At 41.2% G+C, this 27,804-nt stretch overlaps 1 pseudogene; it reads left to right on the forward strand.

Moving 5' to 3' along the window:
• The first annotated feature begins 24,300 nt into the window (after nt 1-24,300).
• On the forward strand, nt 24,301-25,442 carry LOC121441765 (annotated as a pseudogene).
• Nucleotides 25,443-27,804: the final 2,362 nt, after the last annotated feature.

A 27,804-nucleotide genomic window follows, 5' to 3' on the forward strand; every position in this document is an offset into this window, starting at 1 on the left:
AGCATTGGATCATCTGGGCCATCTGTCCCTATGAGATATTTCAGGGGGTCTGTCTTGAACAATCCTTATTTTTTTTAAACCCGGAATGAACCCACAGACTCTCACTTCATGTGGAAACAAAAGCAAAACTTCTCCGAAGTAACATATCCTTTGAATTAAAACTTTGAAGTCAAGTCTTTTTTCTAAAATATATCGGTTGAATTAATCCAGCAGGCTTCTACTCAAACATCTGTTAGCAGCTGTTCCCCCATTCTCAGCAGTGAAACAATTCAAAGACAAAACAGTAACAAACATTATCCAGATTCTCAGTGTATTTTCCATCTCTACGTGGTTTTTACTTTCTTATACTTTTATTTTCAATTTTTGGATTGTTAAGATAGATTTTCTGTGTTTCCGTGGCTATTGTGGCTCTCACTCTAGACTAGGCTGGCCTTACACTTAGATCTGCCTGCCTCTGCCTCCCAAGTGCTGGGATTAAAGGTGTGTGCCATTATGCCCAACCACTCACTTTTGATTTAAAAGACTTTATCCTTTTCCTTACATTTTAGAAAACATTGTAAGTCATTAAAAGCCTTTTTCTCCCATCTCAATCTGTCTTTACTGTATTTCTATCTTATTCTGACCACATGAGCCTTTAATCTGCTAAACAGCATGGCTAGGATTAAAGTTGCCACTTTGGCAGCTGGTTCTGCCCCATTCCATGGCTTCCTAATAATAATTTAGCTTATTGTGAATGCACTAGTGATAGCCATGTTTTTGTTATAACTCTGTGGAGTTTCAAAGTCCATTCTACCACAAAGAATCATGATGCCTATGGCTCATTAATGCCATTTCAGTGTTAGGTGACAGAGACTCTTAAAAGAGCTGGGAAGAAGCCAGGCTTGGTGGCATATGCCTTTAATTCAAGCACCTGATATCTGCTTTTTCTAAATTTAATTTCTGTTTCTACTTTAAACTTATCTCAATAGGCTTCCACTTGGCTGGCAGACACATCTAAGCATCAGTTTCTGACAACAACCTGCTCTGAATGGTGGCGAGTCCTGGACTTCCTAAAAGCTGGTGTGGACCAGTCCAGCTGATATAAACACTCCCTGCCTCTTCTTCGGAGTCTGATGAGTGCCACATTGTCTAAATTTCCCCCAGCTTTGGCTAGCCTTTCAACCTGCTTGGGTCTGGATAACAACGCCGCAATGTCAGCTTGAAGTAGTTGTGGAAAGGAACATGTCATCTCTGCCCATAATAGGTTAAAAGGCTAAGACAAGGGAGACCTCCCAGAATGGGAGACAAGACCTCTAGCGCCTGTTGATATTCTAAAAAAGTAGGTCCAGAGTTGTCAATTAATGGATTTATTAATTTAAATAATTTCACATCTCCTTAAAACCAGGGGCAAGCAGGAACCAAGATTGGGTCCTGTCATTGGTGCTTGTGAAAGGGGAAATGTAGGAGCCAGCCATGATAGGCTAAATATGAACAGATCACCCAAAGGATGTTCTTTACTTCCAACCATTATCACCTGCAAAGGTAGGGCTTAGCCATCCATAAATTTAATAGAGTCCTGAGTCTCAGCAGTTAACCCTGAAGAAATACCTGGTTGCAGGAAGAACCACAAACTGAGATTACCTGAGCACCACCCAAAAACAGACTATCCAAAGGAAATGTCTAACATTCCAACCACCGTAGATAGGATCACCTGCCAGCACACACTCACCAGGAAATCCCTAGATAAATATCAGCCAATTAAAGGTCCTGAACCTCAGAAACCCCTCACCCACAACTTTACTACTATAAAAACCCTATTCTAACTGAGCTGGGGGCTTTCCGTTTATTCCAAATCATTGGACATGTGGAGAGACCGAGTTTGTACACTTGTATAAAATTAAGGCTCTGATTGGGGTGAGTTTCTGGCCCACGGCGCCAGCCTGGGACGGGGAGCTCGGGGGTTTCTTGGCCCCCTGTCCTGCTTGGGCTCTCTGCAGGGCCTCTACTCCCCGGGTGCTGCCTCTTTCTTCCTGGCCCACCCAGCTTCCGTCCAGAGCCCTCCCCACTTCGCCCCCACTACCCTCTTTTGGCGCGTGGCATCGCCCAGCGCAGCCTATCTGGGCGCTGGGTCCGAGTACCCGGGGCTCCCGGGCGGGCAGCAGTTCCTTTGTTTCTGTGGCCTGCCTGCACCAAGCGGGGTAGGCGCTTTGTCTGCGAGCTGCCCAACCAGCACGGAGGCCTGATCTTTCGGCGCCAGGAGACCCAGCATTGGGGTGAGTTTCTGGCCCACGGCGCCAGCCTGGGACGGGGAGCTCGGGGGTTTCTTGGCCCCCTGTCCTGCTTGGGCTCTCTGCAGGGCCTCTACTCCCCGGGTGCTGCCTCTTTCTTCCTGGCCCACCCAGCTTCCGTCCAGAGCCCTCCCCACTTCACCCCCACTACCCTCTTTTGGCGCGTGGCATCGCCCAGCGCAGCCTATCTGGGCGCTGGGTCCGAGTACCCGGGGCTCCCGGGCGGGCAGCAGTTCCTTTGTTTCTGTGGCCTGCCTGCACCAAGCGGGGTAGGCGCTTTGTCTGCGAGCTGCCCAACCAGCACGGAGGCCTGATCTTTCGGCGCCAGGAGACCCAGCATTGGGGTGAGTTTCTGGCCCACGGCGCCAGCCTGGGACGGGGAGCTCGGGGGTTTCTTGGCCCCCTGTCCTGCTTGGGCTCTCTGCAGGGCCTCTACTCCCCGGGTGCTGCCTCTTTCTTCCTGGCCCACCCAGCTTCCGTCCAGAGCCCTCCCCACTTCGCCCCCACTGCCCTCTTTTGGCGCGTGGCATCGCCCAGCCCAGCCTATCTGGGCGCTGAGTCCGAGTACCCGGGGCTCCCGGGGGGCAGCAGTTCCTTTGTTTCTGTGGCCTGCCTGCACCAAGCGGGGTAGGCGCTTTGTCTGCGAGCTGCCCAACCAGCACGGAGGCCTGATCTTTCGGCGCCAGGAGACCCAGCATTGGGAGAGTCAACATTGGGGAGAGACAGCGTTTGGTAGGCAAGGAGACCTAATCCGGTAAAAGAAGATCCATAGGGAGCATTTGGAAGAAGAGATGGGCCGACGTCAAGGCAAGAATTCGCCCAACAAGCTGAAAAGCAACATGAAGCTACCAGAAACAAGCGACCTCACAACGGGAGGACAAGAACCCCTTAATCAAGAGGAAGGAGAAAAGATTGACTTCATGAAAGTGATTGACACCCTTAAACAGCATGTAAAAAACGCCCTTATAGAAATGGATGAGAAATATAACAGAAAGTTTGAAGAATTGAATAAATCAGTGAATGATACCCTAGAAAACCAAGGAAAAACAATCAAACAAATAATGGAAACAGTTCAAGACCTGAAAACTGAAATGGAGGCAAAGAAGAAAACACAAACAGAGGGCCGGCTGGACATGGAAAATCTAGGTAAACGAATAGAGACTACAGAAACGAGCATAACCAGCAGAATACTAGAGATAGAAGAAAGACTCTCGGATTCTGAAGATACCATAGAGAAAATAAACACACTGATCAAAGAAAACAGCAAGTCCAACAAACTCTCATCACAAAACATTCAGGAAATATGGGACACAATAAAGAGACCAAACCTAAGAATAATAGGAGTAGAAGAAGGAGAAGAAGTGCAGCTCAATGGTCCAGAAAATCTATTTAATAAAATTATAGAAGAAAACTTTCCCAACCTAAGGAAAGATTTTCCTATGAAGGTGCAAGAAGCATACAGAACACCGAATAGGCTGGATCAAAAAAAAACATCCCCTCGCCATATAATTATCAAAACACAAAGCATACAGAATAAGGAAAGAATATTAAGAGCTGCAAAGGAAAAAGGCCAAATTACTTATAAAGGTAAACCTATCAGACTTACACCTGACTTCTCCATGGAAACCATGAAAGCCAGAAGGTCCTGGATAGATGTACTGCAGAAACTGAGAGACCATGGGTGCAAGCCCAGATTACTATACCCAGCCAAGCTTTCATTCACTATAAATGGAGAAAATAAAATTTTCCAGGATAAAAACAAATTTAAACAATACGCAGCCACAAATCCAGCCTTACAGAAAGTAATTGAAGGAAAATCACTAACCAAGGAGTCCAACAATGAACACAATAACTCAGACATCTAGAGACCCTTCACCAACACAAAACAAAGAAGGGAAACACACAAACTCTACGACTAAAAAAAAATGACCGGAGTTAACAACCACTGGTCATTAATATCACTTAATGTCAATGGACTCAACTCACCTATAAAAAGGCACAGGCTAAGAGATTGGATAAGAAAACAGGATCCAACATTCTGCTGTTTACAAGAAACACACCTCAACCACAAAGACAGGCACCTACTCAGAGTAAAGGGCTGGGAAAAGGCCTATCAAGCAAATGGACCTAAGAAACAGGCAGGTGTGGCCATACTAATCTCTAACAAAGTTGACTTTAAACTTAAATCAATCAGAAGAGATGGAGAGGGGCATTTTATACTCATAACAGGAACAGTTCATCAGGATGAAGTCTCAATCCTGAACATCTATGCCCCTAATATAAAAGCACCCACGTACATAAAAGAAACATTGCTAAAATTCAAGGCCGCCATCAAACCGCACACACTAATAGTAGGAGACTTCAACACTCCTCTCTCACCAATGGACAGGTCAATCAGACAGGAACCTAACAGAGAAATAAGAGAATTAGTGGAGGTAATGAATCAAATGGACTTAACAGACATCTATAGAACATTCCATCCAAATAGGAAAGAATATACCTTCTTCTCTGCAGCTCATGGAACCTTCTCGAAAATCGACCACATAGTCGGTAACAAAGCAAACATCCACAGTTACAAAAAAATATTAGTAACCACCTGTGTCTTATCAGATCACCATGGATTAAAGTTAGAATTCAACAATAATGCTACCCCCAGAAAGCATACAAAGTCATGGAAACTGAACAGTCAACTATTGAACCATAGCTGGATTAAGGAAGAAATAAAGAAAGAAATTAAAGTCTTCCTGGAATTCAATGAAAATAAAGAAACAACATACTCAAACTTATGGGACACTATGAAAGCAGTCCTAAGAGGAAAGTTCATAGCACTAAGTGCCCACTTAAAGAAAACAGAGAAAGCTCACATTGGAGACTTAACAGCCCACCTGAAAGCTCTAGAAAAAAAAGAAGCAGACTCACCTAGGAGGAGTAGAAGACTGGAAATAATCAAAATGAGGGCTGAAATCAACAAAATAGAAACACAGAAAATAATACAAAAAATCAATGAAACAAAAAGCTGGTTCCTGGAGAAAATCAACAAGATTGACAAACCACTATCCAAGCTAATCAAACGGCAGAGAGAGAATTTGCAAATTAATAAGATCAGAAATGAAAAGGGGGACATAACCACAGACACAGAGGAAATTCAGAGAATCATTAGATCTTACTACAAAAGCCTATATGCCACAAAATTGGAAAATGTAAAGGAAATGGATACTTTTTTAGATAAATATCATATACCAAAGTTAAATCAGGACCTGGTGAACAATCTAAATAGACCTGTTAGTCGCGAAGAATTAGAAGAGGTTATCAAAAACCTCCCTACCAAAAAAAGCCCAGGACCAGATGGTTTCAATGCGGAATTCTACCAGATCTTCCAAGAAGATCTAATACCTATACTCCTTAATGTATTCCACAAGATAGAAACAGAAGGGTCATTACCAAACTCCTTTTATGAAGCCACAATTACTCTGATACCAAAACCACTCAAAGACTCAACCAGGAAAGAGAACTACAGGCCAATCTCACTCATGAATATCGACGCAAAAATCCTCAACAAAATACTGGCAAATCGAATCCAAGAACACATCCGAAAAATTATCCATTATGATCAAGTAGGCTTCATTCCTGAGATGCAGGGCTGGTTCAACATACGAAAATCTATCAATGTAATCCAGCATATAAATAAACTGAAAGAAAAAAACCATATGATCATTTCATTAGATGCTGAAAAAGCATTTGACAAAATTCAACATCCATTTATGTTAAAAGTCTTGGAGAGATTAGGGATACAAGGGTCATACCTAAATATAATAAAAGCTATATACAGCAAGCCGACAGCTAACATCAAATTAAACGGAGAGAAACTCAAAGCCATCCCACTTAACTCAGGAACACGACAAGGCTGTCCACTCTCCCCATACCTCTTCAATATAGTGCTTGAAGTTCTAGCAATAGCAATAAGACAACATAATGGAATCAAGGGGATTCGAATTGGAAAGGAAGAAGTTAAACTTTCGTTATTTGCAGATGATATGATAGTGTACATAAGCGACCCCCAAAACTCCACCAAAGAACTCCTACAGCTGATAAACAGCTTTAGTAATGTGGCAGGATACAAGATCAACTCCAAAAAATCAGTCGCCCTCTTATACACAAAGGATATGGAAGCAGAGAGGGAAATCAGAGAAGCTTCACCATTCACAATAGCCAAAAACAGCATAAAATATCTTGGGGTACATCTAACCAAGGAAGTGAAAGATCTATTTGACAAGAACTTTAAGGCATTGAAGAAAGAAATTGAAGAGGATACCAAAAGATGGATGGACCTCCCTTGCTCTTGGATTGGTAGGATCAACATAGTAAAAATGGCAATTCTACCAAAGGCTATTTATAGATTCAATGCAATCCCCATCAAGATCCCATCAAAATTCTTCACAGATCTGGAGAGGACAATAATCAACTTTATATGGAAAAACAAAAAACCCAGGATAGCCAAAACAATCCTATACAATAAAGGATCTTCTGGAGGCATTACCATCCCTGACTTCAAACTCTATTACAGAGCTACAGTAATGAAAACAGTGTGGTACTGGCATAAAAACAGAGAAGTCGACCAATGGAATCGTATAGAAGACCTGGATTTTATCCCACAAACCTATGAACACCTGATTTTCGATAAAGGAGTTAAAAGTATAAAATGGAAGAAAGAAAGCATCTTCAACAAATGGTGCTGGCACAACTGGATGTCATCTTGTAGAAGAATGAAAATAGACCCTTATCTATCACCGTGCACAAAACTCAAGTCCAAATGGATTAAAGACCTCAATATCAGCCCGAACACACTGAACCTGATAGAAGAGAAAGTGGGAAGTACCCTACAGGAGCTGGGCACAGGAGATCGCTTCCTATGTATAACCCCAGAAGCACAGACATTAAGGGCAACATTGAATAAATGGGACCTACTTAAACTGAGAAGCTTCTGTAAAGCAAAGGACATAGTCAATAAGACACAAAGGCAACCTACTGATTGGGAGAAGATCTTCACCAACCCCACAACAGACAAAGGTCTGATCTCCAAAATATATAAGGAACTCAAGAAACTAGACTTTAAAATGCTAATTAACCCAATTAAAAAATGGGGCACTGAACTGAACAGAGAATTCTCAGCAGAGGAAGTTCAAATGGCCAAAAGACACTTAAAGTCGTGCTCAACTTCCTTAGCAATCAGGGAAATGCAAATCAAAACAACTTTGAGATATCATCTTACACCTGTCAGAATGGCTAAAGTCAAAAACACCAAGGATAACCTTTGCTGGAGAGGCTGTGGAGGAACGGGTACCCTCATCCATTGCTGGTGGGAATGCCATCTTGTGCAACCACTGTGGAAGTCAGTGTTTCGGTTTCTCAGGAAATTCGGGATCAACTTACCCCTGGACCCAGCAATACCACTCCTGGGAATATACCCAAGAGATGCTCTATCATATGACAAAAGCATTTGTTCAACTATGTTCATAGCAGTATTATTTGTAATAGCCAGAACCTGGAAACAACCTAGATGCCCTTCAATGGAAGAATGGATGAAGAAAGTATGGAATATATACACGCTAGAGTACTACGCTGCGGTAAAAAACAATGACTTCTCGAATTTTGCAGGCAAATGGATGGAAATAGAAAACACTATCCTGAGTGAGGTGTCCCAGACCCAAAAAGATGAACATGGGATGTACTCGCTCATAATTGGTTTCTAGCCATAAATTAGCGCCACGGAGTCTACAATAGGTGAACCTAAAGAAGCTAAGTAAGAAGGTGAACCCAAGGAAAAACATATAGTTATCCTCTTGGCTAAGGGAAGTAGACCCAATTGCCGGGGAGAAAATTAGGAGCTTGGGGGTGGGGTGGGATGGGGGTAAGGGGAGATGGGGAGAGAAAAGGTAGAAGGGAAGGAGGGGGGATTTGGGGAATCAGGAGAATTGGGATAAAGGAAAGGTGGATAGGGGAGCACGGAACCACAATTCTTAGTTAAGGGAACCACTTTAGGGTGAGCAAGAGATTTGACCCTAGAGGGGCTCCCAAGTGCCCAACATGAGGTTCCCAGTTAGTTCCTTGGGTAGCTGAGGATTGGGAACCTGAAATGACCCTATCCGAGAGCAATACTGACGAATATCTTGCATATCATCATAGAACCTTCATCTGGTGATGGATGGAGACAGAGACAGAGACCCACACTGGAGCACTGGACTGAGCTCCCAAGGTCCCAATGAGGAGCAGAAGGAGGGAGAACATGAGCAAAGAAGTCGGGACCACGAGGCGTGCACCCACCCACTGAGACAGTGGAGCTGATCTACTGGGAGCTCACCAAGGCCAGCTGGACTGTGACCGAAAAAGCATGGGATAAAACCGGACTCTCTGAACATGGCGAACAATGAGGGCTGATGAGACGCCAAGGACAATGGCACGGGGCTTTGATCCTACTTAATGTGCTGGCTTTGTGGAAGCCTAGCCAGTTTGGATGTTCACCTTCCTAGATATGGACGGAGGGGGGAGGACCTAGGACTTACCACAGGGCAGGGAACCTGGACTGCTCTGTGGACTGGAGAGGGAGGGGGAGAGGAGTGGGGGGAGGGGTAGAAGGGTGGGAGGAGGGGGAGAAGGGTGGGAGGAGGGGGAGGGAAATGGGAGGCTGGGAGGAGGTGGAAACTTGTTTTTTGTTTATGTTTTTTTTTCTTCTTTTCTTAATAAAAAAAATTATTTAAAAAAAAAAAGTGATGAAAAAAAAAAAAAAAAAAGAGTGATTACCTCTAATCTTAGTTTGACTGTTACAAAAGCACTTCCATATACCTTTTAGGAATCAAAACAACTGTAATATCTTAGCTGTGTCTCCTCTTTGATTAAGACTTGTTTACTTTTTCATGCTGTCTTCTAACTTCTAAATTTTGTGCTTTTATAAGAATAAGAGAATAAGTTATATCCAATACTTAATCATATCCCCTTTATTCATATTCTTACCTTTCATTCTGTTATTATACTTAAATAAAAATTACATAAATATAAAAAAAAATAAAAAAAATAAAATTAAGGCTCTTTTGCTTTTACGTATGGGACTTGGTCTTGTTGCCTTTTGGGGGACTTTGTGGATTTGGGCATAACAGTGACATGTCTTTAATCCCAGCACTCCGGAGGCAGAGTCAGGTAAATTTCTGTGAGTTCAAAGCCAGCCTGGTCTACAGAGTGAGTTTTAGGACAGAAACACCCTGTCACAAAAAAGAAACATAGAAAAAAAAAAGAGCTGGAGTTTTTTGCTGCTAGGAAGCATCTCTTTAAAAACCAAGCCTACCTGGAAAAAAGACAAGTTACCAAACAGCTGCACCTGACTCTGTTCTTCACTACAGAACAAGGTGGCCAAAGCTTCTAGCTTCTGCTGCTTCCTGGGGCTGGAAGATGCCCCCCTCGTTCAATTACATCTTCCAGTTTACCAGCTTTTTGTTATTGCTGGTTTTCTCATGTGGGTGCGAGACAGGGTAGCAGCAAGGACAGGCACAGCAGGAGAAGCAGCTAAGCCAGGGAAGACAGGAGCTGGGAGTTCTCTGAACCCAGGTGGTGGCTAGGTTTGGGTTCCAATTCCTAGAGCTGGAATTCCAATCCCAACTTTGGCAAGGGTTGGTGGCTAAAAAGCCACAGGCAAATGGCCTTTCCTTTTTTTTTTTTTTTTGTAAATTCATGTACCAAAAAGTGGGTGCCAAATGATACATGATTAGTAAGACCTCAGAGAAATTGGGATTCAACCTGAAGATCCAAATAGAAAAGCAGTCGCCACTGGTTCTTACCTGGACCTCAATCTGAAAATGGTGATCCTGCCTCCAGGAATCTCTGAATGAGATTGGGAGAGCTGTTGCCTTCCATTTTATAATCCTTTCTAGGGCTGGGATTAAAAGCCAGTACAAAAAAAAAAAAAAAAAAAAAAAAAAAGCTGGTACCCCTGGTCTTTAAGGCATGCACCTCCTGCCTTTTATGGCAACTAGTGATGCTACTGGGATTAAAGGGCTGTGTTATCACTGCTTGGCTGTAAGACGGACCAATGTGGCTGTTTAACTTTCCCGATTCCCAGAAGACTAGAGATGAAAATGATCATTTACATGCTGAAGGAAGGAAACTCACTAGAACAATTCCACAGCTGTTTACTGTTTAAGAGCACCAGAACAGCTTCCTGAGTTCTGATACTACTAAGACTGCAGGGGGGGGGGGGCAGAGTTATTAATTAAATGTCAACTGAGTAGATGGAAGCAGGCTGCTTTCCTCAAGTTTGAGGGCAGCATAGGCTCCAGAAAGAGGAGTCCATGCAGCAATCCGCAGGTGCAAATAACTTTGTTTCATTTTCTAGTTAGATACAAGGTAGTAACCCTGCCGTTGTGGAACTCACTGGGAACCATGGCTTTCACAAGATTCCTCTGGAGACCAGGTTAGTCTCCACCTCCACCTCGCTTTGGCTGCTACATGCCTGGGTCAAATAGCCTGCCGACAGGTCCTGGAAGGGAACTCACTGAGTCAACTCCAACTAAGAGATCACCCTTCCTCTACCTTCCTCGTGCTGGGATTTAAGGCATACCTGGCTTACATTGACAAAAAGGGGAGCACAAGCAAGGGGTGAGTGCCTCCCCTTTCTCTTTCAGCCTGAACAACCCTGAATTCAAGGTCACCCTGACAGTCTTGGTAGTCTCTCTTTTTTAATTTTATTTTATCTTTTAGTAGTCTCTTTCTGAATCAACAGAGAAATCACAAATCACCCAATTAATTATCATATATAAATAAGAACATACTGACATATTCAGGTTATCCAGTCCAAAGATCTCTGAGGTAAAAGAATCTATGTGAGAACTGACCTTAAAAACAGAACAAAAGCCGGGCGGTGGTGGCGCAGGTCTTTAATCCCAGCACTTGGGAGGCAGAAATGGGGCTGATCTCTGGGAGCTCGAGGCCAGCCTGGTCTACAAGAGCTAGTTCCGGGACGGGCACCAAAGCTACGGAGAAACCCTGTTTAGAAAAACCAAAAAAAAAAAAAAAAAAAAAAAAAAAAAAAAAAAAAAAAAAAAAAAAAAAAACCAGAACAAAAAAACAAAAACAAAAAAATCCCCAAAAGTAAAAGTATCAGAATTCCCTGCAAACTAAAAGACCACACACAGTATTTGAAGCACAGACAAGGCTAGACGAGGCTGCAGGAGATTAGAGAGCTGATGGATTTACCTGAGTCGGACACTGGTGAGAGGCCTCCAAGTCAAGGCAGGGAAACTTTGTAGCTCCAGGACCTGAGACTCAGGGGGCTTCTCTGGCGGCTCTGCTCTTTATAACCCTTCCCACTGAACCCGCCCCTTTGTAGTCACGCCCTCCCAGACTAAGCCTGTAATCTGATTCCTCAACTGAGTCCAATCTTGCTCCATTAGGGATTTAGTTGCTGTACAATCATATCTAAACCCAGGAAAAACTTAGATAATAACTGATTAATCTATTCACTGAAGTCAGCCAGAAGTGGTACGGGCCTTTTATCCCAACCCTTAGATGGCAGAAGCAGGCAGACCTCTAAATTCAAGGCCAGCCTGGCTCACAGAGTGAGTTCTGGCATAGTCAGGGCTACAAAGAGATCCTTCCTTCCTTCCTTCCTTCCTTCTTTCTTTTTCTTTTTTCTGAGACAATCTTTCTATGGAACCAGCTTTTGTAGACCCTGCTGGCTTCAAACTCACAAAGATCTGCCTGCCTCTGCCTTCCAAATGCTGGGATTAAAGGCATGTGGGACCACTGCCCAGCTGAGAATCTGTTCATTGAAAAACATTAACAAATAAATAAATAATCCATCCATTGATCCAGTACAGAAATACTGCATTGTTAACTTTACATCTATGGATCTAGCATTTGAATTTTTTGAGATGGGATTTTACCATGAACCAATGGTTAGCTGGCACTCATTAGTTTGCCCAAGGTGCCTTTCAACTCTCAACAATAGTCCTGCCTCACCCTCCCTTGTGTGAAGGTGTGAGAGATGCCACACCTGTCTGAGATTTCTTTTTACTTGAACAGCTTAGTTCTGAAGCAAGGCTGGCCTTGAACTCAGAGAGTTAGACCTGCCTCTAACTCTCCAGTGCTGGAATTAACTTCTTGTCCCACCTTGCCTGGCTATAGGTCTTTATTTTTTTCTTTTATTCCCAATATTTTAATATTTTATCAAACATCGATTCTTCTCTTTTTTTATTATTATTAAAAATTTCCGCCTCGCATTTTCCTCCCCCTTCCCTCACTCCACTTAATAGCCTTGACGTTCAAGGACCTCCTAACCTATAAGCCAAAGGTGGGTTATTTGTCTGGAGAAGCTCTCTTTATCCTTCCTTACCTGAGACAATCAGCCAGGCTGCCAACTAGAGCAGGAGAATATTTGATATAGAGATGCTGGAGACAGTGGAATTTGTGTAATTGTGATACCAATTTGTTCATGCACTCCTCTTCCAGCTCTTCAGATTCACTGATGCTTGAAACCTTCACGTACTCCAAACTGAGTGTGTGAATGTTTCTCAACTGTCTCAGGTACGGTCCAAAAGGACCTAGGCCTTCTATCCATATATATCTCAACTTCGGCTCCCATACACAGTGGGGATCTACAGACTTTAAGAAGTCTATGGCAGTGGGAAAGTATTCTGATGTCAAAATCTCAAGCTTTCGACAGCATAAATGAACAGAACCTTTTCTCTGCTGGGCCCATCGCCACAAGTATGTGGTGTATTCATGGCACTCAATGTTCATTATTTTTGGGTCAGTTACCACGTTTAATTATTTCTTTACTCCCGAGTAAGGACACATCGCAACTGGCCTCTTCTGTCTCATGACCTGACAAGAACAGTTCCCTTATAGGTTCCAGTCCTTTTGCTCCAGAAACCAGGGTCCATATTTGTCAAATCCAGGGAGCAATCTCAGCAAATAACATACATATTTCAGTCTTCTCATCCACATCACACTTAAGCTCTCCATTCCAAAAGTTTGCTTTTTCCTATGCATAGAATCAAGGCCAGGGCTTCATACTCAGGGAGGCATCCTCAGCCCTGTCCCACGTCCTCCCAGTCCCCTTACTCCCAGCCTCATTCCACATAAAACTTTGAGTGACAAATCCTCTTGAGGGATTCTTCAGTGGCTGTTCTCTTTTGTGTTCTCCACATTTACCATTATTTGCCAAGAGGCTGAGACCAGGCCAAAGCCTCTAAAATCCTCTAAGCAGATGCTATTAGAATTCTCAATCCTCTTTGACCAAATAGTCCTTGGCGCCATATGTTTTTTCTTGCACACACAGAGCCTCCTCCAACCGAGCTGGATCTTGCTTACCGGGGGCAAGGCTCCTCTGTAATCAGCACATCTAGTCCATCAAGCAGAGTTTTCAAAGTCTCCAGGTGTGGGGTCTTCATCAGGACTCCTACAGGAAGGCATGTGAATGGCCAGGCAGCCACCATGGCCCGCAGGATGTTGGTCTGATTGTTCCTGAAGGCCCTCTCAAATGTTGCTGGTGACAGCAACCAGGGCAAGCCCACCAGAGCAGAAATGGCCAAGTCCTTCTTCTTCAGTAGGGTCTTGAATGCTAGCTCCTGGAGTGTTGATGAGGCTTGATCTCTCATTGTGACTGGTTTCAGGAATAATGATCCTGGGGAAGCAGGCAAAGAAAGAGACCATTAATGACTATAAACTTAGGAAGTCCTTCTGCACACACAGGGAGCTGTCAGGGCAGTCAGTGCTGAGGGATTGTTGAGATCTGTTTACCAATTCTCATCACCTTCTGCTGGAGTTAAAGCTTTTCAGTTTCAGGAGGTCCCATTGATTAATTGTTTCTCTTGGTGTCTGTGCTGCTGGGGTTATATTTAGGAAGTGGTTCCCTGTTCCAGTGTGTTCAAGTGTACTTCCCACTTTCTCTTCTATAAGGTTCAACATTCAATTTATTCATACTGAGTGTATCTGAAAAACATTGTTTTTTTCTACAGATTAGTGTCCAACCTCCCAGATGGACAGCCCAGATCTTAAAGTTTTCTCGTTTACATTTATTTATTTATTTATTCATTCATTCATTCATTCATTCATTCGTTTATGGTTTTTTGAGACAGGGTTTCTCTGTACCTTTGGAGCCTCTCATGGGACTAGTTCTTGTAGACCAGGCTGGCCTCAAACTCACAGAGATCTGCCTGCCTCTGCCTCCCAAGCGCAGGAATTAAAGGCATATGCCACCACTACCCGGCCGATGTTTATTTTGAAATATACAATGAGACCTTGTTAAAACACTAATCCTGTTTGCCTCATCTCAAATACTAAATAAGTCATATCATCACTCACCCACACACAGCAAAACACTTGCCCTAAGTTTGCCTTACTTTCTCTGTAGTCCATTTCCACTAAAAGAGCCTTGCTAGCCTGCACTCGGCAGAACACTCCCACACTGAAATTGCAGGTTCTAAATTGCAATCTAAGTAGAACACTAGGAAAATGGTATAAGAAGAATTTACCTATAAACACAACATCACTTCCCAGTTTCTCTTTGCTTCAAAGATAATAAACAAGACTTCTTTGTAGGCTCTATGGGCTTATAAAATGAGTAAAGCAATGTAGGGAATCAGAGATAAACCGGAAAAATGGGTCAAAACAGAGTATTGATCTGCTTGAACGGAGGACCAGGGAGGGAGATCATGTTTAGAAATCTAGTACTCGGCTTCTCATTAAAAATGAATGGCTGAACTTCCTGGTCATCCTGCAGGGGCTATACTGCCCAATACCTCCTCTCTCTTCCTATCCCACCCAGCTTACATCCAGAACCCCCTACCCCCTGTCTCCCTCCCTCCCTCCCTCCCCTCTTTGGCGGCATAGCACCTCCCAGCTCAGCCTGCTCTGGCGCTGGGACCAAACCCAAATCGGGAGGGCCAAAGGGAGGGAGGTAGTTCCTTTGTCTCCATAGCCTGCCTGCAGCAAGCAGGGTGGGCCCTTTGTTTACGAGCTACCCAAGCAGCACGGAGATCCGATCTGGACACCAGGAGAACCATCACTGGGGAGTGACATCACTGGGAAGGTACCTCAGTGGGCAAGAAGACCTGATCCTGTGAAAGAAGATCCATAGGGGAGTATTCGGAGGAAGAGATGGGCAGGCACCAATGCAAGAATTCACCCAACAATCTGAAAAACAACATGAAATCACCAGAACCCAGTGACCTCACAACAGGAGGACATGAACACCTTAATAAAGAAGAAGTAGAAAAGACTGATTTTTTGAAAGTGATAGAGGCCCTTAAACAGCATATAAAAAACGCCCTTATAGAAATGGATGAGAAGTATAACAGAAAGTTTGAGGAATTGAGTAAATCAGTGAATGATACCCTAGGAAACCAAGGAAAAACAATCAAGCAGATAATGGAAACAGTTCAAGACTTGAAAACTGAAATGGAGGCAAAGAAGAAAACACAAACAGAGGGCCGGCTGGACATGGAAAATCAAGGTAAACAAATAGAGACTACAGAAACAAGCATAACCAGCAGAATACAAGAGATAGAAGAAAGAATCTCAGATTCTGAAGATAACATAGAGAAAATAAACGCACTGATCAAAGAAAACAGCAAGTCCAACAAACTCTCATCACAAAACATTCAGGAAATCTGGGACACAATAAAAAGACCAAACCTAAGAATAATTGGAGTAGAAGAAGGAGAAGAAGTGCAGCTCAACGGTACAGAAAATATACTTAATAAAATTATAGAAGAAAACTTTCCCAACCTGAAGAAAGATGTACCTATGAAGGTTCAAGAAGCATACAGAACACCAAATAGGCTGGATCAAAAAAAAAAAATCCCCTCGCCTTATAATAATCAAAACACAAAGCAAACAGAATAAAGAAAGAATATTAAGAGCCGCAAAGGAAAAAGGCCAAGTTACTTATAAAGGTAAACCTATCAGACTTACACCTGACTTCTCCATGGAAACCATGAAAGCCAGAAGGTCCTGGATAGATGTACTGCAGAAACTGAGAGACCATGGATGCAAGCCCAGCCAAGCTTTCGTTCACTATAAATGGAGAAAACAAAATTTTCCAGGATAAAAACAAATTTAAAAATATGTAGCCACAAATCCAGCCTTACAGAAAATAATAGAAGGAAAATCACTAACCAAGGAGTCCAACAATGACCACAATAACTCAGACATCTAGAGACCCTTCACCAACGCAACTCAAAGAAGGGAAACACACAAACCCTACTACTAAAAAAGTGACCGGAGTTAACAACCACTGGTCATTAATATCACCTAATGTCAATGTGTAGTAATAAGGGCGGCGGTGGGGCTGCGTCCCCAACACCCCAGCCGCCTGCCCGGCTAGCTTATGCCCCCAAATAATTACACGGACACTGTATTCTTTTAATCACTGCTTGGCCCATTCTCTTCTAGGCTAATTCTCACATATTAATGTAGCCCATTTCTAATCATCTGTGTATGGCACCCCAAGGTGCACTTACCAGGAAGATTCTAGCCTATGTCCATCCTGGGTCGGAGCTTCATCCTGGGAGCGGGGCGAGCTGTCCAGAGTCTGACCTCACTTCCTCTTCCTCCCAGCATTCTGTTCTGTTTACACCTCCCACCTATCTTCTAACCAATAAAATGGGCCAAGGCAGTTCCTTTATTAGACAATGACCTTCTTCCATCATCAATGGGCTCAATTCACCTATAAAAAGGCACAGGCTAAGAGATTGGATACGAAAACAGGATCCAACATTCTGCTGTCTACAAGAAACACACCTCAACCACAAAGACAGGTACCTACTCAGAGTAAAGGGCTGGGAAAAGGCTTATCAAGCAAATGGACCTAAGAAACAAGCAGGTGTGGCCATACTAATTTCTAACAAAGTTGACTTCAAACTTAAATCAATCAGAAGAGATGGAGAGGGACATTTTATACCCATAACAGGAACAATTCATCAGGATGAAGTCTCAGTCCTGAATATCTATGCCCCTAATATAAAAGCCCCACGGACGTAAAAGAAACATTGCTAAAACTAAAGGCAGCCATCAAACCGCACACACTAATAGTAGGAGATTTCAACACTCCTCTCTCACCAATGGACAGGTCAATCAGACAGAAACCTAACAGAGAAATTAGAGAATTAATGGAGGTAATGAAGCAAATGGACTTAACAGACATCTATAGATTATTCCACCCAAAGAGGAAAGAATATACCTTCTTCTCTGCAGCTCATGGAACCTTCTCAAAAATTGATCACATACTCGGTAACAAAGCTAACTTACACAGTTACAAAAAATATTAGTAACCACCTGTGTCTTATCAGATCACCATGGATTAAAGTTGGAATTCAACAACAATGCTACCCCCAGAAAGCCTACAAACTCATGGAAACTGAACAGTCAACTACTGAACCATACCTGGATTAAGGAAGAAATAAAGAAAGAAATTAAAGACTTCCTTGAATTCAATGAAAATAAAGAAACAACATACTCGAACTTATGGGACACTATGAAAGCAATCCTAAGAGGAAAGTTCATAGCACTAAGTGCCCACTTAAAGAAAACAGAGAAAGCACATATTGGAGACTTAACAGCCCACCTGAAAGCTCTTGCAAAAAAAGAAGCAGACTCACCTAGGAGGAGTAGAAGACTGGAAATAATCAAACTGAGGGCTGAAATCAACAAAATAGAAACACAGAAAACAATCCAAAGAATCAATGAAACAAAAAGCTGGTTCCTGGAGAAAATCAACAAGATTGACAAACCACTATCCAAACTAATCAAATGGCAGAGAGAGAATACGCAAATTAATAAGAAAAGAAATGAAAAGGGGGACATAACCACAGACACAGAGGAAATTCAGAGAATCATTAGATCTTACTACAAAAGCCTGTATACCACAAAACTGGAAAATGTAAAAGAAATGGACACTTTTTTAGATAAATACCATATACCAAAGTTAAACCAGGACCAGGTGAACAATCTAAACAGACCTGTTAGTCGTGAAGAATTAGAAGCTGTTATCAAAAACCTCCCTACCAAAAAAAGCCCAGGACCAGATGGTTTCAATGCAGAATTCTACCAGAACTTCCAAGAAGAGCTAATACCTATACTCCTTAATGTATTCCACAATATAGAAACAGAAGGGTCATTACCAAATTCCTTTTATGAAGCTGCAGTTACTCTGATACCAAAACCACACAAAGTCTCAACCAGGAAAGAGAATTACAGGCCAATCTCACTCATGAACATCGACGCAAAAATCCTCAACAAAATACTGGCAAACCGAATCCAAGAACACATCCGAAAAATTATCCATTATGATCAAGTAGGTTTCATCCCAGAGATGCAGGGCTGGTTCAACATACGAAAATCTATCAATGTAATCCATCATATAAATAAACTGAAAGAAAAAAACCATATGATCATTTCATTAGATACTGAAAAAAGCATTTGACAAAATTCAACATCCCTTTATGATAAAAGTATTGGAGCGATTAGGGACACAAGGGTCATACCTAAATATAATAAAAGCTATATCCAGCAAGCCGACAGCTAACATCAAATTAAACGGAGAGAAACTCAAAGCCATCCCGCTTAACTCAGGAACACGACAAGGATGTCCACTCTCGCCATACCTCTTCAATATAGTGCTTGAAGTTCTAGCAATAGCAATAAGACAATATAAGGGGATCAAGTGGATTCGAATTGGAATGGAAGAAGTTAAACTTTCGTTATTTGCAGATGATATGATAGTGTACATAAGCGACCCCCAAAAATTCCACCAAAGAACTTTTACAGCTGATAAACAGCTTTAGTAATGTGGCAGGATACAAGATCAACTCCAAAAAATCAGTAGCCCTCTTATACACAAAGGATATGGAAGCAGAGAGGGAAATCAGAGAAGCTTTACCTTTCATGATAGCCACAAACAGCATAAAATATCTTGGGGTAAATCTAACCAAGGAATTGATAGATCTATTTGACAAGAACTATAAGGCATTGAAGAAAGAAATTGAAGAGGATACCAGAAAATGGAAGGACCTCCCTTGCTCTTGGATTGGGAGGATCAACATAGTAAAAATGGCAATTCTACCAAAGGCAATTTATAGATTCAATGCAATCCCCATCAAGATCCCATCAAAATTCTTCACAGATCTGGAGAGGACAATAATCAACTTCATATGGAAAAACAAAAAACCCAGGATAGCCAAAACAATCCTATACAATAAAGGATCATCTGGAGGCATTACCATCCCTGACTTCAAACTCTATTACAGAGCTACAGTAATGAAACCAGTGTGGTACTGGCATAAAAACAGAGAAGTCGTCCAATGGAATTGTATAGAAGACCCGGATTTTAACCCATAAACCTATGAACACCTCATTTTTGATAAAGGAGCTAAAAGTATACAATGGAAGAAAGAAAGCATCTTCAACAAATGGTGCTGGCACAACTGGATGTCAACCTGTAGAAGAATGAAAATAGATCCATATCTATCACCATGCACAAAACTCAAGTCCAAATGGATTAAAGACCTCAATATCAGCCCAAACACACTGAACCTGATAGAAGAGAAAGTGGGAAGTACCCTACAACAGATGGGCACAAGAGATCGCTTCCTAGGTATAACCCCAGCAGCACAGACATTAAGGGCAACATTGAATAAATGGGACCTACTAAAACTGAGAAGCTTCTGTAAAGCAAAGGACACTGTCACTAAGACAAAAAGGCAACCTACTGACTAGGAGAAGATCTTCACCAACCCCACAACAGACAAAGGTCTGATCTCCAAAATATATAAAGAACTCAAGAAACTAGACTTTAAAATGCTAATTAACCCAATTAAAAAATGGGGCACTGATCTGAACAGAGAATTCTCAACAGAAGAAGTTCAAATGGCCAAAAGACACTTAAGGTCATGCTCAACCTCCTTAGCAATCAGGGAAATGCAAATCAAAACAACTTTGAGATATCATCTTACACCTGTCAGAATGGCTAAAGTCAAAAACACCAAGTATAGCCTTTGCTGGAGAGGCTGTGGAGGAAGGGGTACCCTCATCCATTGCTGGTGGGAATGCAATCTTGTGCAACCACTGTGGAAATCAGTGTTTCGGATTCTCGGGAAATTCGGGATCAACCTACCCCTGGATCCAGCAATACCACTCTTGGTAATATACCTAAGAGATTCCCTAAAATATGACAAAAGCATTTGTTCAACTATTGCTTTTCCCTGACATGGACTCGGTGAAACAATTCCCATGCAGGCCATGAATTCTGACTTTGTGAGTCCTACTGAACCAATGATGCATGTCTCACTGTGGATCATCCAACAAAATCCACTGACATCATTTCTAAAGGTGTTAACATAAACACATTTATAAGGCAGCCATGGGACGAAATTTTCTCAAACTGGCATCTTCCCAGCGTCATAATTTCCACAAAATGAGTGAGTGATGCCATGAAACTGGCATAACTGTACTTGTATCTATTTATAAACCAAATTTCATCACATGTTTTTTGGAAATCAGATGCAGAGCCTCAGGGAAGAGAGTGCCAAAGTTTTCTCAATGGATAAGAAAACAACTGCACTCACACAAAAAGAAAGGATTCGTGAATGCATAAGTAGCTTCTCATATGGCCACAGAAATAAAAGCAGGTGATGATAACCAGGTGCCGACTGGATGTGCTGATCTGCATGGAAGTTCATAATTCAACGGCCCAGGCTTAGAGCAGACAAACATGCTTACTTTGGTTTTGTTCTTCTTGCTCCAGAACATTTTACCTCAGGAGCCCAGTTTCATTCATCCCAGGTGCTTCTGGAGAATGAAGCAGAATGAAGAGAACGATGGAGTCTCATTAACATATCATGCCTTCCTTACTAGTCCAACAAATAGAACAGATGCTGTGGAGTATTTGGAAGGCATTTTGCATGAAGAGTAAGTGCCTTTGTATTTTCTATGTAAATGTCATCATGGATATTCCATGAGGTGTCTAGTGGATGAACATCTGAACAATGCCTTGAATCTTCTGCCCCCTTCTCCCAACCTGCACAAAAATAAATAACACCACATTTTTTTTAGAGACTACACATTATTTTTCTACTTTCAATTTTTCCAGAGAATGTTCTATTTTTCTCCCAGACACCCTCCAAATTACCAGACTGGTGCTGTGTGAAGAAGGACTCTGTACCTTTTCCGTTATATATAGCCTGCCTCTACGCAGTTTCCACAGCACAGTGGCAGGGGATGCCTCATCAAAAGAAAGCCCATTCTGTTTCAATGAATGTCATCCTAAGTGGGTAGAGGTAATGGCCACATACTCACCTGATGGACATTCCATCAATGTGTGGGTCCTATGTTCATTGCTAGGACAACTAACATTTGTGGTACTGCTAGCTGTGGAGAGTTTGCGCATAGAGTTTCAGTTACTCTCTCAGATATTCTGCATGTGGTCACACTAAAACTTTTAAAGGTGCATTAAGATTGGAAGTAGGAGACCTGTCCACTCTGAACTTCCTATGAGTTCCTGTTCTCCATAGTTCACATATATACCTGCACAACCACTGGGCTTCAATTTCAAAGTCCATTTCTTCACTCAAACATTAGCGTAAAGAAGGAATGTATAGAATGTAAATGCTAGGTTTGCTTTCTTTGAAAACCGAAGCTGTCACTAATAGTGGTGACTGCTCACTTCTGCTGTCACTTGCTTTAGTGACAGCTGTGGCATTTGATAGTTGTCCCTACCTGATAACAGGGATAGAGGAGGTACTTACCAGCTTCACCTCTGCCATTATATAAGAAGCATGTGTCTTTTCCTTCCATGTCTAAGTTGTTTATTCTCTACCCTCAAATCACACTGACCTCTCTTGTTTTTCTGTAAGTCCTTTTATTAATTAATTTCTGCCCATTTTACCAACTTTTGAAATATACATATTTCGATTTTTTTTTTTTTGGTTTTTTGAGACATGGTTTCTCTGTGGTTTTGGAGCCTGTCCTGGAACTAGCTCTTGTAGACCAGGCTGGTCTCGAACTCACAGAGATCCGCCTGCCTCTGCCTCCCGAGTGCTGGGATTAAAGGCGTGCGCCACCACCGCCTGGCTACATATTTCGATTTTATCAATTGTTAACAGCTGTTTTCAATCACAGAACTTCAATCCACTAGACCACTTTAGTGGCTCAAATCATAGATGTTTCTTAATACTTAGTTTACAGGACTTAGTGTTTGAGTTTCACAAGTTTTAATCTCAGATTCCTGTTGCAAGTTACTGAAATTTTCAATATTATATTTTCTGTGTGGTAATAAATAATATTCTAAATTTTTCATTTAAAAAGATATAGATAGATACCTATTCTCATACATAAAAACAACACGGTGGTACAATTTCTAAGTGGTGAAGTGATTGTATTTAACTCAGATTGAATTTCAAAATGAAAATGCATATTTGATATTTAATGGACAGATGATAAGCAGTGAGTTAGGAGAAAAGAGAAATTATTATTCTTCTCATACATAGAAACACAAATTGATATCATTCTCTTCCAACTGACTACTTACCCATTTTTATTACATGAAACTCCATGAATATTTTCCATTCAGTTTACAACTAAGGTCTTCTATTTTGCAAACATGTAATACTGGCATATACAAATCCCAGTAGGATGCCAATGTTAGTGTAACTGGAAAGGTATCTGGGAAGATATTTTCCAGAGGAAAATTTATGTGGGTCAGATACACCCAGACTGAATATATGGCAGAGTGGTGTAAACATAAAATAGGCAAACAATATTGGCGAAGAAGTACATGCCCTTAATTTCTTCACTCAGGACCTGGGGCAGGTATAGCACCATGCCTTTGAGACGAGTCTAGTCTACAACAAAGGATCATTCAAAACCATGAATCCATTTATTATTTATGGCCTAAATGTGCATTAATACTGTCCATATACACAGATGCATACAGACATACATCTTTACAAAATACATCTCTGGTATTTGAATATATTTAAAAATATATCTTAAAAAAGATTTTTTTCCCTGAAAAAGGGAAACAATAAACAAAAAGAAAAAGATGAAGATGAATAGAATGGGATATGTTAAGTATATTGTCCACTAATTATTAATAATTGTAAGTAGAAGAGCCAAATTTATCCCTACTATTTTACACTCATCAGACATTTTGACTGCCTTAGCCAATTCAGTTAATTTCACAGAAAATACAGTAAATTCAATGGTTCACACATCATGTGCATCTTTATTGTTCAATAATTTAAGAATGAAATCATGACCATGTTTACTCTTTGGTCAAAGCCTGTGGCCTTTTCTTTACTGAAAAACCAGAGATGGACCAGGTTCTCGGTGAAAGATGACGATGGCACATCTTCTTTATTGGAGATCCACGCTCATGAATTTTTTTTTTTTTTGGTTTTTCGAGACAGGGTTTCTCTGTGGCTTGGAGCCTGTCCTGGAACTAGCTCTGTAGACCAGGCTGGTCTCGAACTCACAGAGATCCGCCTGCCTCTGCCTCCCGAGTGCTGGGATTAAAGGCGTGCACCACCATCGCCCAGCTATCATGAAATTTTAAAGTTTTTTCAAGCTTCTAGCGTCTTATGTCATCTGAACATCACAACACAGAAGATTCATTTTAAACATTAGGGGTGGTTGGGAATACCATTCACTAACAGTCCTTGTATTCATTGCACATGATTTTCTGTAGGTCTTTGTCCTATTAAACACTGTATCATTTTACAGAACACCAAAGAAAAACTTTCAGTTTGTATTGGCCTTCATGTTTTCCTTGGATGAAGTCATCAGGGACCCTGATCTTTTATCAAATATGTCTTTCCAATTTGAAACTATGCCAAGTTCGTGTAAGATTGTGCCACAATTACATAGGTGCCTTGAACATTCTATCAACTCTCATGATATTACTCCTAATTATAACTGTATAAATTTGAAGACATGTGTAGTTATGATTTCAGGACCAAGCTGGGTAGTATCTTCTCTAGTTGCAAAAGCCATGGACTGCAACATTCCTCCGCAGGTGAGATTTTGTGTGGTTGTGGGTTTGCAAGAAACCCTGTCTCCATTGGTTCCATTCTAAGGTGCTAAGAAAAGTATGAGGAGGAGACCAGCCTACACTTATTTCAAAGTGTGTAGTACATGGTTACTATTCAGAGACTTTAGGGGACTTCTGTATTTACATTTTAAAGTTTAGATGAGGGAAGATGTAACAGAAGGAGGGTGTTTTAGAACTCTTTGCAGAAAAGTGTGTTTAACAAGTCCTTAGCAGTGCATGCTACATTATGCTGCTCCATTTCCTAGATCCTTCAGCTTACCTTTGAACCCTTCCATCCTATCCTGAGTGATCGTGAACAATTTCTTTTTCTGTATCAAATGGCCCCTGAGGACACATCTCTACCTCTGGCCACGGTCTCCCTCATACTTCACTTCAGTTGGAACTGGGTTGGATTGACCATCTCGGACAATGATCAGGGTATCCAATTTTTCTCATATTTGAGAACAGAGATGGAAAAAAGTATGCTCTGCTTTGCCTTTGTGAACATGATTCTGCTCAACATGCATATGTACATGTCAAGAGCTGAAGTGTATTATAACCAAATCTTGACATCATCCTCAAATGTTGTTATCATTTATGGTGAAACAGATAGTACTCTATCTGTCAGCTTTAGAATGTGGACATCTCGAGGTATACAGAGAATCTGGGTCACCACCTAACAGTTTGATGTCACTACAAGTAAGAGTGACTTCTTGCCTGAATTGTTCCATGGGACTCTAGCATTTGCATACCACCATCCTGAGATTTCTGGTTTTAAAAATTTTATCCAGACAGTGAACCCTCTCAAATACTCAGATGAATACCTGGCAGGGCTGGAGTGGATGAACTTTAACTGTGGGATCTCGGCTTCTATGTGTAAGACACTGAGGAACTGCTCATCCAACAGTTCACTGGAATGGCTGATTGCACAGACATTCGACATGGCTTTTAGTGATGACAGCTACGACATATACAATGCTGTGTATACTATGGCCCATGTCTACCATGAGATGCTACTTCAGCCAATGGGCAATCAGGAAGTACACTTGCCTAATTGCCTGAAGGTGATATTTCTATTTGATAGTATTCATTGTTTTCTATAATCAGTCTTTATTATAGTCTCAACTGTCCCATTCTAGTGGGTTAGGATATATTTCCCCATTTGGAAAGATTTTTGAACATTTTTTTCCTCTTGAGGAAGTAAATTTAGAGGTTTGGAAAAATCTCAGATGCAAACGTTGTGGGGTGGGAGACACAATTTCTCAATGAAAACCCGTGATTCTGTTATAGAGCACCTGACTATCTTCACCCCTGTTGTAATACTGGAAACATAGGCGTTTTCTTCATTAATTCTCTCCATGATAAAAAGATGAGCTTTTGTTCCTTAATTGTCAAATATGTGGTGATCAGTGTAGGGGATTGTTTGCACAGGTGTTCTAAACTGATTCTGCCCCAACTCTGGCCTCTGGAAAACTCACGTGTGTGTGAGTGGATGGTTCTTATAGTGGATGGGTGGATATTTATGTGTTTCTCTGTGCATCTGGGTATATCTGTTTGGATGTTAAATATTTGTTTCTAGCTATCTGCATATCTACCTGTCTGTATAAGTAAGAATAAATTGGTCTTGTGTCAATGTCTTTCTCTATGGGTGTATTTCTGTGTGTCTCTCCCTATGGGTATTTTTCAGTGCACGTGTCTACAAGTGTCCATGTGGTTTTTTTGTCTGTTTTTGTGGTTGTGCTTGTACTTATGCATATTTGTGTTACTGGGTATGAGCGCCTTTTGGTGAATGTGTTGTAGATAAGTATGTCTGTGTTTCTGTTCCTCTGTATGTGTTTCTGTCTGTCTTTGCATTTGAGGATAAATTTGTCTCTGACAGTGTCTCCCTGCATGGCTCTTTATATCTCTGTATGTCTCCTTGTGCATATTCATCCATGAGTTTGTGAACATGTGTGTGGGCCTGTGTATGTTTTTTTTTGTTTCTCTTTCTCTGTGTGTGAGTACATAAGTCTGTCTCTGTGTGTCTGTATATTCATATCCTTTCTTGGGTTCAGGTGTATGTATGTGTAAACAGTATGTGCCTGTATTATGTATGTGTTTATATATGAATATGAGTCTGTGTATGTATGTTCTTATGAATATTTAATACTTACCATTGGTGTCTTCATGTTTGTCTGTGCTTATGTTTGCTAGTTCCCCTGAAAAAAATAAAATTTTAGGACCATTATTATATTTCCATTTATCTACTTGCTTTCATTGACACATTCAATGAAGCCAAGTTGTTGACATTCAGCATGCTGGTGTTCTGCAGTGTCTGGGTCAACTTTCTCCCTGCATCCCATAGCACCAAGGGCAAGGTCATGGTGGCTGTGGAGGTCTTCTCCATCTTGGCCTCTGGTGCAGGCTTACTGGGGTGTATCTTTATCCCTAAGTGCTACATAATTTTGTTAAGACCAGAGAGAAATTCTCTTAAAAAGTTAAAGGAGAAAACATCTTTGTGAACTAACATTTCCTAAATTAAAAGTGAAAGCTGTAGTTTTGGGGAAAAAAACTATTATGATACAATGGAAGATGTATGTATTAGCTAGTGACTTTTACTGTTTCTTCTAATGAAGATGCCTAGAATTGACATACATACTACTTATCTGAACATAATCTCTTGGAATTTTCCATTAAACCACTTAATTAATAAGACCTAGCTATTGAATATTACTGTGTCATGGAAGACTTTTTTTGCTCTAATATACATTCAGATTTAAAATAAACTACAAGTCCTTGTATTGATGTCTGAATGAATGTGTGTATTTTACAGCCAGCGAGTATTGAGACTAAAGACTCACATCCTCCATCCCTATACTTTTCCCCAAATTCACTATTTCTCTATTACCCTTCAAAAAAGTACAGGACTCCAAGAAACAACCACTCTTCAGGGATAAAATATACAGTGAGACAAGGCAAAAAACCCATTTTGTTAAGTGTTTCTGAGAAATTTGAGTCTTTCTTTTGAGAATATTCAGTTAGTTCGGGATCCATTTAAAATTACAATCTTTGGTTTTTGATATATATATTCTCTTGAGTATTCAATATACTTTGGATATTAGTCCCTCTGTCAGATGCTGAGTTGCTAAAAATAGTTTCCCGTTATTTAGGTTGCCTTGGAGGAGCTTTTCAGTTTGATGAGGCCCTATTGATGAATTGCTGGACCTATTATGTACGCTATTGCTGTTTTCTTTCCAGAAATTCTACCAGTCCAATGATTTTGAGGCTCTTTCCCACTTTCTCTTCTACCATGCTCAGTGTTTCTCTTTTTATATTGAAAAGTTTGATAAATTTGGACTTGAGTTTTGTACAGGATGATCAGTATGGATATATTTATTTTCTTCTATATGCAGACATCCAGTTGAACCATCACTTTTTGTTGAAGATTCCATATTTTTTTCAAGTATGCTTTTCTGACTTGTCAAA

The sequence above is a fragment of the Microtus oregoni genome, unplaced genomic scaffold (genome assembly GCF_018167655.1).
Source record: "Microtus oregoni isolate MIOR12 unplaced genomic scaffold, Mior012 000081F_ref0000091, whole genome shotgun sequence".
In the NCBI taxonomy this organism is placed as follows: domain Eukaryota; kingdom Metazoa; phylum Chordata; class Mammalia; order Rodentia; family Cricetidae; genus Microtus; species Microtus oregoni.